The following is a 9,869-nucleotide window of genomic DNA, read 5'->3' on the forward strand; positions in this document are numbered from 1 at the left end:
AAGAAGGGCAATTTAGAGGGAATGGACAAATTCCTAGAAACACAGAAACAGCCTACATTGACAAAGGAAGAAACTGACTATCTCAAAAACCAATCACAAGGAAAGAGATAACACCAGTCATTAAAAACTTTCCAAATAAGAAGAGCCCATGGTCAGATGGATTCACAAGTGAATTCTACAAAACTAACACCAATCTTGCTTAAACTGTTCCAAAATATGAAATAGAAAGAACATTGCCTAACTCATTCTATGATGCCAACATTACCCTAATACCAAAGCCAAACAAAGACACCACAAGAAAAGAAAATTACAGAGCCATATTCCTAATGAACCTTGATGCTGAAATCCTCAAAAAAACCCTGCTAATTGTATTCAACAAAACATCAAATGAATTACACACCATGCCCAAGTGGGTTTCATCCCTGGTATGCAAGGATGGTTCAACATAAGAAAATCAATCAATGTAATACACCGTGAAAAAATATCAAAGGAAAAAAAATCACATGACCATATCTATAGATGCAAAAAAAGCATTTGACAAAATACAGCACCCTTTCCTGAAAAAAACTCTGCAAAAGGTAGGACTAGAGGAAAAGTTTCTGAACATGATAAAGGGTATATATGAAAAACCCACAGCTAACATCATTTGCAATGTTAAAATTCTAAAATCTTTCCCTCTAAGATCAGGAACAAGACAAGAATACCCCCTATCACCACTTCTATTTAACATTGTGATAGAAGGACTTGTTCAAGCACTGAGGCAAGAACCAGACATAAAAGTCATCCAAATTGGAAAGGAAGAAGTCAAAATTTCACTATTTGCAGAGGACATGATCCTATACATAGAAAGCAATGAGAAATCTACAACAAAGATTCTACAACATATAAATGAGTTCAGTAAAATCATAGATTATAAGATCAATATGCAAAAATCAGTAGCATTTCTGTACAATAATAATGAGCAATCTGAGGGGGAAATCAAGAAAAAATATCATTTATAATAGTAAATTAAAAAATCAAATACCTAGGAATAAATTTAACTGAAGATATAAAAGACATATACACAGAAATCTTTCACAACATTGTTCAAGGAAATCAAAGAAGACCTAAATAAATGGAGGAATATTTTCTGTTCATGGAAAGGAAGACTAAATATCATTAAGATGTCTATCCTACACAAAGTGATCTACAGATTTATTGAAATCCCAGTAAAAATCAACCATGCATTTTTAAATGAACTGGGAAAACTAACTATGAAATCTATTTGAAAGGAAAAAGGCCCCAAATAGCCAAAGATGTATTGGAAAAGAAAAATGAAATACGAGAAATCATGATACCTGACTTTAAAACATACTACAAAGCTACTGTGGCCAAATCAGCATGCTATTGACACAAGGATAAACATACTGACAAATTGAATCTAATTGAGATTTCTGATATAGATCCTTGCATATGCAGTCATCTAATAATTGATAAGGCCACCAATCCCACTCAACTGGGAGAGTGGCCTCTTCATCAACTATTGCTTGGAGAACAGGACATACATATACAAAAGAATGAGGGAGGAACAAAATCTCATACCTTATACAAAATTCAACTCAAGATGGAACAAAGATCTAAATATAAGAGCCAAGAACATAAAGACCTTGAAGACAATATAGGGAAGCATCTACAGGAACTGTTACTAGGAAATGGATTCATGAGCTTCATACCCAAAGCACTAGTAGCAAAAGTAAAAGTGTATACATGGGACCTCCTCAAATTTAAAGCCTTTTGCACCTCAAAAGAATTTATCAAGAAAGTGAAAATACAGTCTACCCAATGGGAGAAAATATTTGGAAACCATATATCTGATAGAAGCCTAATATCCATCATATAAAAAGAAATACTATATCTCAAAAAAAGTCAAAAAACCTATCAAAATAGACAAGATATTTGAACAGACATTATTCCAAAGATGGTATACAAATGGCTAAAAAGCACATGAAAAGATGCTCAACATCACTAGCTATTAGGGAATGCAAATCAAAACTAATATGAGATACCATCTTATACCCATTAGACTTGAGACTATCAAAAAACCAGAGGACTACAAGTGTTGGAGAGGAGGTGGAGGAATGCGAACCTTCATTCACTGCTTGTGGGAATGTAGAACGATCCAACCATTCTGAAGGACAGTTTGGTGGTTCCTCAAAAAATGTGGGGGCATTTTTGGGGGTTGGAGTTGTCTTGGATGGTGCTGCAGGGACAGTTACCAGACATTGTATGTCCTCCCAGGGCCCACTGAGTGGACTGTGGGAGAGTGTGGGCTATGGTTTGGACCATTGACCATGAGGTGCAGTGGTGCTCAGAGAGGAATTCACCAAATTCAATGAATGTCTCATAATGAGGAAGGAAGTTGTTGTTATGGGGGGAGAAGTTGTTATGGGGGGTATATGGGGACCTCATATTTTTTTAATGTAACATTAAAAAATAAATAACGAGAAAAAGAAAAAAAAGAAAAAAATGCATTACCTTGCCCCCAGCATGGAACATTACTCCCAGGATGAACTTCCCTGGTGCAGATGGATTACTAATAAACACTGGCTGGTAATGCAACTAGAAAAGCACATTGAATAAAAGGGGTAAACTGTAAAGACAAATGAGTTTATGTGGTTAAGAGACTTCAAAATTAGTCAGGAGCTCATCAGAGGGGTTGTGCTATGCACATCTCAGCAGGATGTCAGAGACAGCCAAAGTAGACACAACCACAAGTAGTGGTGCTCCTGACAGCTATAGAAACAGCCAGGTTCTGTGGTCATGATAGATAGTTCTGGAGTTCAGTGACTTGGCAGTGGGCCCTACTTTGGAACTTCTGCTCCTGAGTGTAATGGAGTTGGACTCAGATGTGACCTCTTTATGCATGCCTCTTCTGTCACTTCAACTGAACCTGTAGTTGGTGCCAGGGTTGATGTATGCTGAGGTGACCTCAATCTCTGAACTGTCTATGTGCCGTCTGGGCTTTGAGCCTCTGTAGAGTTGCAAACACCTACTCTCTAGTTCATTTGACTTGCACAGGTCAGCTAACAGAGAGGTGAGGTTGGTCAACCATCAACCACCACACCAGGGAACCGAGAAAGTCTACAGATACAAGCCAGAGAATCACATCCATCAGCGATGTGGGATCTATGCTCCCTCTTGATTTAGAGGTGGAGTGTACATCACCATCCCAAGGTCCTCAGGATGGAAGAATAAATTATGGATTAGAGTGGGCTTACTGGTATTCTACTATAGAATTATTGTGACTCTAGCAATGGAAGAAATTATTCCTCTTGACATAGATGTGGAATGGGCACAACCAAGCCAAGGTCCACAGGAAGGAGGAATACAGTAGGCATCAGAGTGGACTTAATGATATTCTATTCATGAACGATTGTGGTTAATAATCGAGAAAATGTGTCATTGGTGTGGAAAAAGTGGCCACGGTGGCTGCTGGGTGCGGGGAATGGGAGGAAGAGATGAGATGTGGAGGCATTTTCGTGACTTGGAGTTGTCCTGAGTGGTGCTGCAGGGACAACTGCCAGACATTCTATGTCCTCCCATGGCCCCCTGGATGGAACGTGGGAGAGTGTGGGCTATGGTGTGGACCACAGGACATGGGGTGCAGCAATGCCCAGAGATGTACTCACCAGATGCAATGGATGTGTCATGATGATGGGGGAGAGTGTTACTGTGGGGGGAGTGGTGGGGTGGGGGCGGTGGGGGTGAATGGGGACCTCATATTTTTTGAATGTAATATTTTTTAAAAAATGAATAAAAAAATAAAATAAATAAAAAAAACATTGCTAAAAGAAATCAGAAAGAACTTAAAACAAACAAACAAACAAACAAACCCTGAAGAACACTACATAGTCATGAATTGGAAAACTCAACATTATTAAGATGTCAATTCTAACCAAAGGAGACTGCAGATTGAATATAATCTCAATCAAAATTCTAACAGCCTTCTTTTCAAAAATTGAAAAACCAAACAACAAATTTATATGGAAGGATATGGGACCCAAATAGCCAAAAACATCTTGAGAAAGAAGAATAAAGTTGGAGTAGTCATGCCTCCTCATTTTAAAAATGTCTTTAAAAACCCACAATAATTGAAATAGATGGCACTGGCACAAGGACAGGCATACAGACCCATGGAATTGAACTGAGAGTTCAGAAGTTCTCTTTCACATCTTTGGTTGATTGATTTTTGACAAGTTTCTTACGTTCAATCAATAAAGAAAAATAGTCTCTTCAACAAATGATTGGGTAAATTGGAAATTCATATGAAAAAGAATGAAGGTAGACTACTACTGCAAATTAATTTTGAATACCAAAGTTTACTCAAAATGGATCACAAACATAAATATAAAAAATCTAACTAAAATATCCCTAGGAGAAAACATAGGAATGTGTATTATTCAGCCAAAGGTTGTTGATGCAAAGTACCAGAAATCTGTTGGTTTTTATGACGGATATTTTTTGGGAATAAAAGCTTACAATTACAAGGCTCTAAAGAGTCCAACTCAAGGTTGATTTCTCACCAAGGTCAGTGCCACATGATGAAGCAAGATGGCAGGCAATCTCTTCCTGATCTCTTGGGCCTTAGCTGCTCAGAAGCTCTGTTCTATTCAGCTGAAACTATCAGTCAAAAGGCTTTTCTCTCCCTAAAGTTGCAGGATCAAATTCCTCTCCTCTTCTGTGTCTTGACAAAGTTCTTTCCTCTGGCATCTATGGAGCTCTTTCTCTTTTCTCATGTATCTTCTTTTGTGCCTTCTTGAGTAAGTGCCCATTTATATCAGCCTTTCAAGGGGGTGGAGATTTAACCTGAGTTAACCCTACTGACATGGTTGAATAAAAGCCCTAATTTTTTTTCTTAACAAATCAATTTTGTAGATACATATTGATAAAGTATAAATCCATTTAAAGTGTACAATTAATGGTATTTGGTATAATCATACAGATGTGCATTCATCACTTCAATCATTATTAGAATATTTTCATTATTCCAATAATAAAAAAGATGAAAAAGTCACCACCTCTCAATCTGATTTCCCCTGCTATATATAGCTGCTCTTCTGTTCCCATCTCTCCAGTTTGTGTTAATATTTTGTAAAAACAGTCTTGTACATGTAATATCATCCATATTTGCATTTTAAATAAAGTTTCACTATGTTATACAGCTTCATGTTATATTTTTTAGCTTTCCTTCTAGTAATATACAACATCTTAAATTTTCCCTTTTGACCACTGTTATACCCAGATAATAGCACTACTAGTTACAAGCACTGTGGTGTGCTTTCATCATTTGTATTAACTTCCAAAGATTTACAAACAAAATTTTTTTAAACAATTCTGCACAGGTGTACCCTCAGCTATCCATTCTCTACCCTTATTCTATTTTCTGGTGACCTGTATTCTAATTATTAACTCCATGAGTTCACACAATACATTGATTTAATACTAGCACAATCACACAATATTTGCCCTTTTGTGTCTGGCTTGCTTCACTCCATATAAAGTCTATGATTTTGTTCCTTGAATTGTTTTTTCACATTTATGAACCTTTTAGTCCAGGCCAACAGTGGTTTTATTCATGCAGATCATGCATAAAGCTTGTTGATTTTGCATGCAGTTCACAGGGGCCCTAACCATCAGACTATAGGATTTTCCACAAATCCTTTCTGGATAATTGCACTCCAATCCTTACTTGCAGAGAAATGATGGCTGGATTCCAATTTAAGTCCTCATAGGGGGCACTATCCTTTGGGGACTTGCTTCCTGGAAGCTTGGCATTTTTTTGTGCTCAGGTTTTCTGTTGTCAGCTTATACCTTTCCTCTCTCATTTTACTGTAAGATACAAGGAGAATCCAGGTCACATTTTCCACATTTAGTTTGGAATTCTCCTCAGCTAAAGGTTCAACTTGTCTTTCAAATTCTGCCTTCCATCTAACATCAGGAGCCAATTTTGTCATGATCTTCACAACTTTAAATCAAGGATCACCTTCATATCCAGTCATCATTTCTCTCTAAGGCCTCATCAGAAGCACACTAGAGATATGTTCCTACCAACAGTCTATTCAAAGTAATCTAGGCCTTTTATATCAAGCATTTCTCAATTCTACCAGAATCCATCCCTTTTCTATTTATAAAACCATTCCAGCATATTTGGTACTTGCAAGCAACAGCACCCCACTCTCTTGGTACCAATTTCTCTTTTAGTTTGCTTAAGCTGCTGGGAGCAAAATACCAGAAATGGGTTGGATTTTACAATTGGTATAGGGTAAAACTTACAGTTCTGAGGCCGTAAGATGTCCAAATCAAGGTACTAGCAGAGATGCTTTCTCACCAAATTCAGCTGTTGGTGATAATAGAGTCCTGCCCCATGGAAAAACAAAATAGAGGTTGGTCTCTGTTGAGGTCCTTGCCTTGTCCTCCAGACTTAATTTCCCTTAGAGCTTAGTTGTGGGTGAACAGGCACATGGCTCATCTCTCCTTTCTCCTCACTTTGGACTGCTCTGCTGATTTTGGCTTCCAGATTCTCTCTCAAAATCTTGGGGTTTCTCTTGCCCCCTCTCTCTCAGCCTCTTGAATTTCTTTGTATTTCTGCAGCTATAGTTGGTCCTGCATCGTTTCTCACATGGCAGGGTAAAAATTGCAGCTGTCTTTCTCTGTATCTCTGTATGTTTCTCCCATTTATAAAGACTCCAGCAAGGTTAAGACCCACCCTGGGTCAGACCTCACTGAAGTACTTGAATCAAAGACCCCACCTAAATTCAATCCCATCAAAGGGTCCGACAATCTAATCAGAAGCCCCCACATACAATAAGCTTCCATAAATAGAAATTGGTTAGCATAAGAACATAATTTTCTGGGATCTGCAAAAGTATCAATCCAGGACAAGCACATAAACAGATATTTGAACACCAGTGTTCATAGTTATGTTATTCTTGATTGCCAAAAAATAGAAACAGCCCATGTTTCCATCAAGAGATAAGTGAATAAGCAAAATGTGCTGTATATGTACAATGGGATATTAATAAGTCATTAAAGTAATTGAGTTCTAATGCATTTAACTAAATAGATGAACTTTTAAAAAATCATGTGAATGAAATAAACCATACCCAAAAGGACAAATATTGTTTTATCTCACTTATATGACATAAGTAGAATAAGCACATTCAGAGTCAGAAACTAGAACAAATCTGGGATGGAGGAAGAGAGTGGGGGAATTAATGCTTAATTGGTGCAAAATTTCTGTTTGGCATGATGGAATAGTTTTGGCATTAGATGGTGGTGATTGAAGTGCAACATTGTAAATGTAATTAGCACCACTGAATTATATGTTTGAATATGGTTAAAGGGGGATATTTTCTTTTTTTTTTTTTTTTTTTTTTTTGCATGGCAATCCAAATTTATTGAACTATTGATGCTAAGTTATACAAAATTGCACCACTTTAATTAAGGCTTTTAGTTTACATTTGGCCACCTCAAAGTAGTTGTAACATTAGGTTGGTCAATTTAAATACTGTGGCTCCCTGTTGGATAGACACACAATCTTTACACCCAAACGTTAATGCATACAAAGCAACAAGGCATTGTTAAATAAAACAGCAATAGTTACTGTAACTTAGGCCTTGTGACCAATTACACATGATTAAAATTACTTCCCACATCCACATCCGCAGTACTCGTCCACCATTTAACATCTCAACCAAAACGTTACACATGTGAAACAATCACTAACAGGCAAAAATACTAAACCTGTATATTTGGTATTGCAAATACACTTATGCATGAGCAAGCAAGGGATTCACAGTGAGAATCTACAGCTGCAGAAGCCTGAAAATGATTTACAAAAATTGTTAAATCATTAAAAAATTGTTTGAAAATATACACTTCTTGTTGTAGACCCCCACTGTACACACAACTATAAACATTGTTCCCTATGTAAACAAAAAAGGAAACATATAATAAGAGATTTGAAAAATCTGGACATTTCCTTCCCAACAGATATTAAAGGCAATGTCTTTAATCTGAGACATTTTACTGAAAGGACTATCATATTTTAAAGACAAGATCACTGTCTCCACAGGTTTTTCAAAAATTAAAAAAACTATATAGCTGCGTTAATCAAAAAGCGCTTATTTTGTACAATACAATGATAATGACCTTGAATTTCTTAAAAAAAATTACAATAAGCTACAAGTATCAAAGAAGCGAAGTTATCTGGAGTAGTCTATATAGGAGCTCTTTGGACTTTCTTTTATTAAGCTAAAATAGTGGTGCTCTTAGGATTTACATTATTGTACTCTCCAATACAAAGTTTATGGGGTGTGTTAAAGTATACAGTACACCATTTTCATACATGTACAACATTGGTGGATGAAGAATGTCTCTTAAGCAGTAATACTGGACATAGCCTCTGGTTTTACCAGCTGCATACTCTAGGACTATGATATAAGTAAAAATCTCTCTTGTGATACTGGAAAGTGATTAGAATGTGCAAACTGATGTAGTAGCTTTCATCCGCCTCTTAAAAGGGTACCACCACAGGAAAGTCCATTTAAGATGTTGGTAGGTTTAACAAAGTTGGAATGCTGGCACTGTTGAATTGGGCAACAGTTCTTCAGACCTGGCTCAGAGCTACAATGCATTTAGTATATTAAAGCAGCTGACATGATGTCTTTTTGCGAGCCTTCCCAGGCACTTGAGTTTTTCTGTTAATTTGCCGTACTAGGTCATAAAAGATCTCATTAACATTTATTTTTTATTTTGCAGAAGATTCTAAGAATGCACAGTTATTCCATTGTCTTGCTAGATTTTGACCTTGCTCCTTTCCTACAACTCTTTCATCCTCCAAGTCACACTTATTACCAACCAGAATCATTGGAACATCATCAGTGTCTTTTACTCGAAGAATCTGTTCTCTCAGATCTTGTAAATCATTAAATGTGGACTGTGCTGTGATGGAATAAACTAATGCAAAGCCTTGTCCATTTTTCATGTACAAATCCCTCATTGCTGTAAATTGTTCCGTTCCTGCAGTATCCAAGATTTCAAGCATACACTGTTGAGCATCTACTTCAACTTGCTTTCTATAAGAATCTTCTATCGTAGGATCATATTTTTCAACAAAAATTCCTTGAACAAACTGCACGGTCAGAGCAGACTTTCCAACGCCTCCTGAGCCAAGAACGACTAGCTTATATTCACGCATGGTGTGAAGTTGTCAAAATCTAGTACCTCTCGCGCTGTCACCGGGTCCGCGCAGCCAGAGTCTCCCCGCGCCTCGCGCTCCCTCCGGGTCACTGCTCCCGGCGCCACGGCTGTACTGCCGCTGCCACCGCCGCTCCGGCTGGTTACACGCCTGACTCTCGATATTTTCGATTGCATGCATGTTACCAGATAAAAATTTAAAAATATATGCGACTGGACAACATAGCATTGAATTCTTATATAAACTATGGCCTGGTACAGTTATAGTAATATGGTTTCACCAATGTCAATAAAGGTGCTACAATAATATAAAGAAAACTGTGAGGGGGAGTAAATGGGAACTCTTTTTTTTTACAATACATAAAACTTATAGTTTATTCAATATTTTTTTGAAATTCTGCTCAATTTATTCATTTTTTAAAAAAATATTACATTAAAAAAATATGAGGTCCCCATTCACCCCCACCACCCCCACACCACCACTCCCCCCACAGTAACACTCTCCCCCATCATCATGACACATCCATTGCATCTGGTGAGTACATCTCTGAGCATTGCTGCACCCCTTGTCCTGTGGTCCACACCATACCCCACACTCTCCCACGTTCCATTCAGCGGGCCATGGGAGGACA

The 9,869-nt window shown here is 37.5% G+C and overlaps 1 pseudogene; it reads right to left on the minus strand.

Moving 5' to 3' along the window:
- Nucleotides 1–8,262: 8,262 nt before the first annotated feature.
- LOC101414405 (ras-related protein Rap-1b-like) lies at nt 8,263–9,390 on the minus strand (annotated as a pseudogene).
- Between the last annotated feature and the right edge of the window lie 479 nt (nt 9,391–9,869).

The sequence above is a fragment of the Dasypus novemcinctus genome, chromosome X (genome assembly GCF_030445035.2).
Source record: "Dasypus novemcinctus isolate mDasNov1 chromosome X, mDasNov1.1.hap2, whole genome shotgun sequence".
In the NCBI taxonomy this organism is placed as follows: domain Eukaryota; kingdom Metazoa; phylum Chordata; class Mammalia; order Cingulata; family Dasypodidae; genus Dasypus; species Dasypus novemcinctus.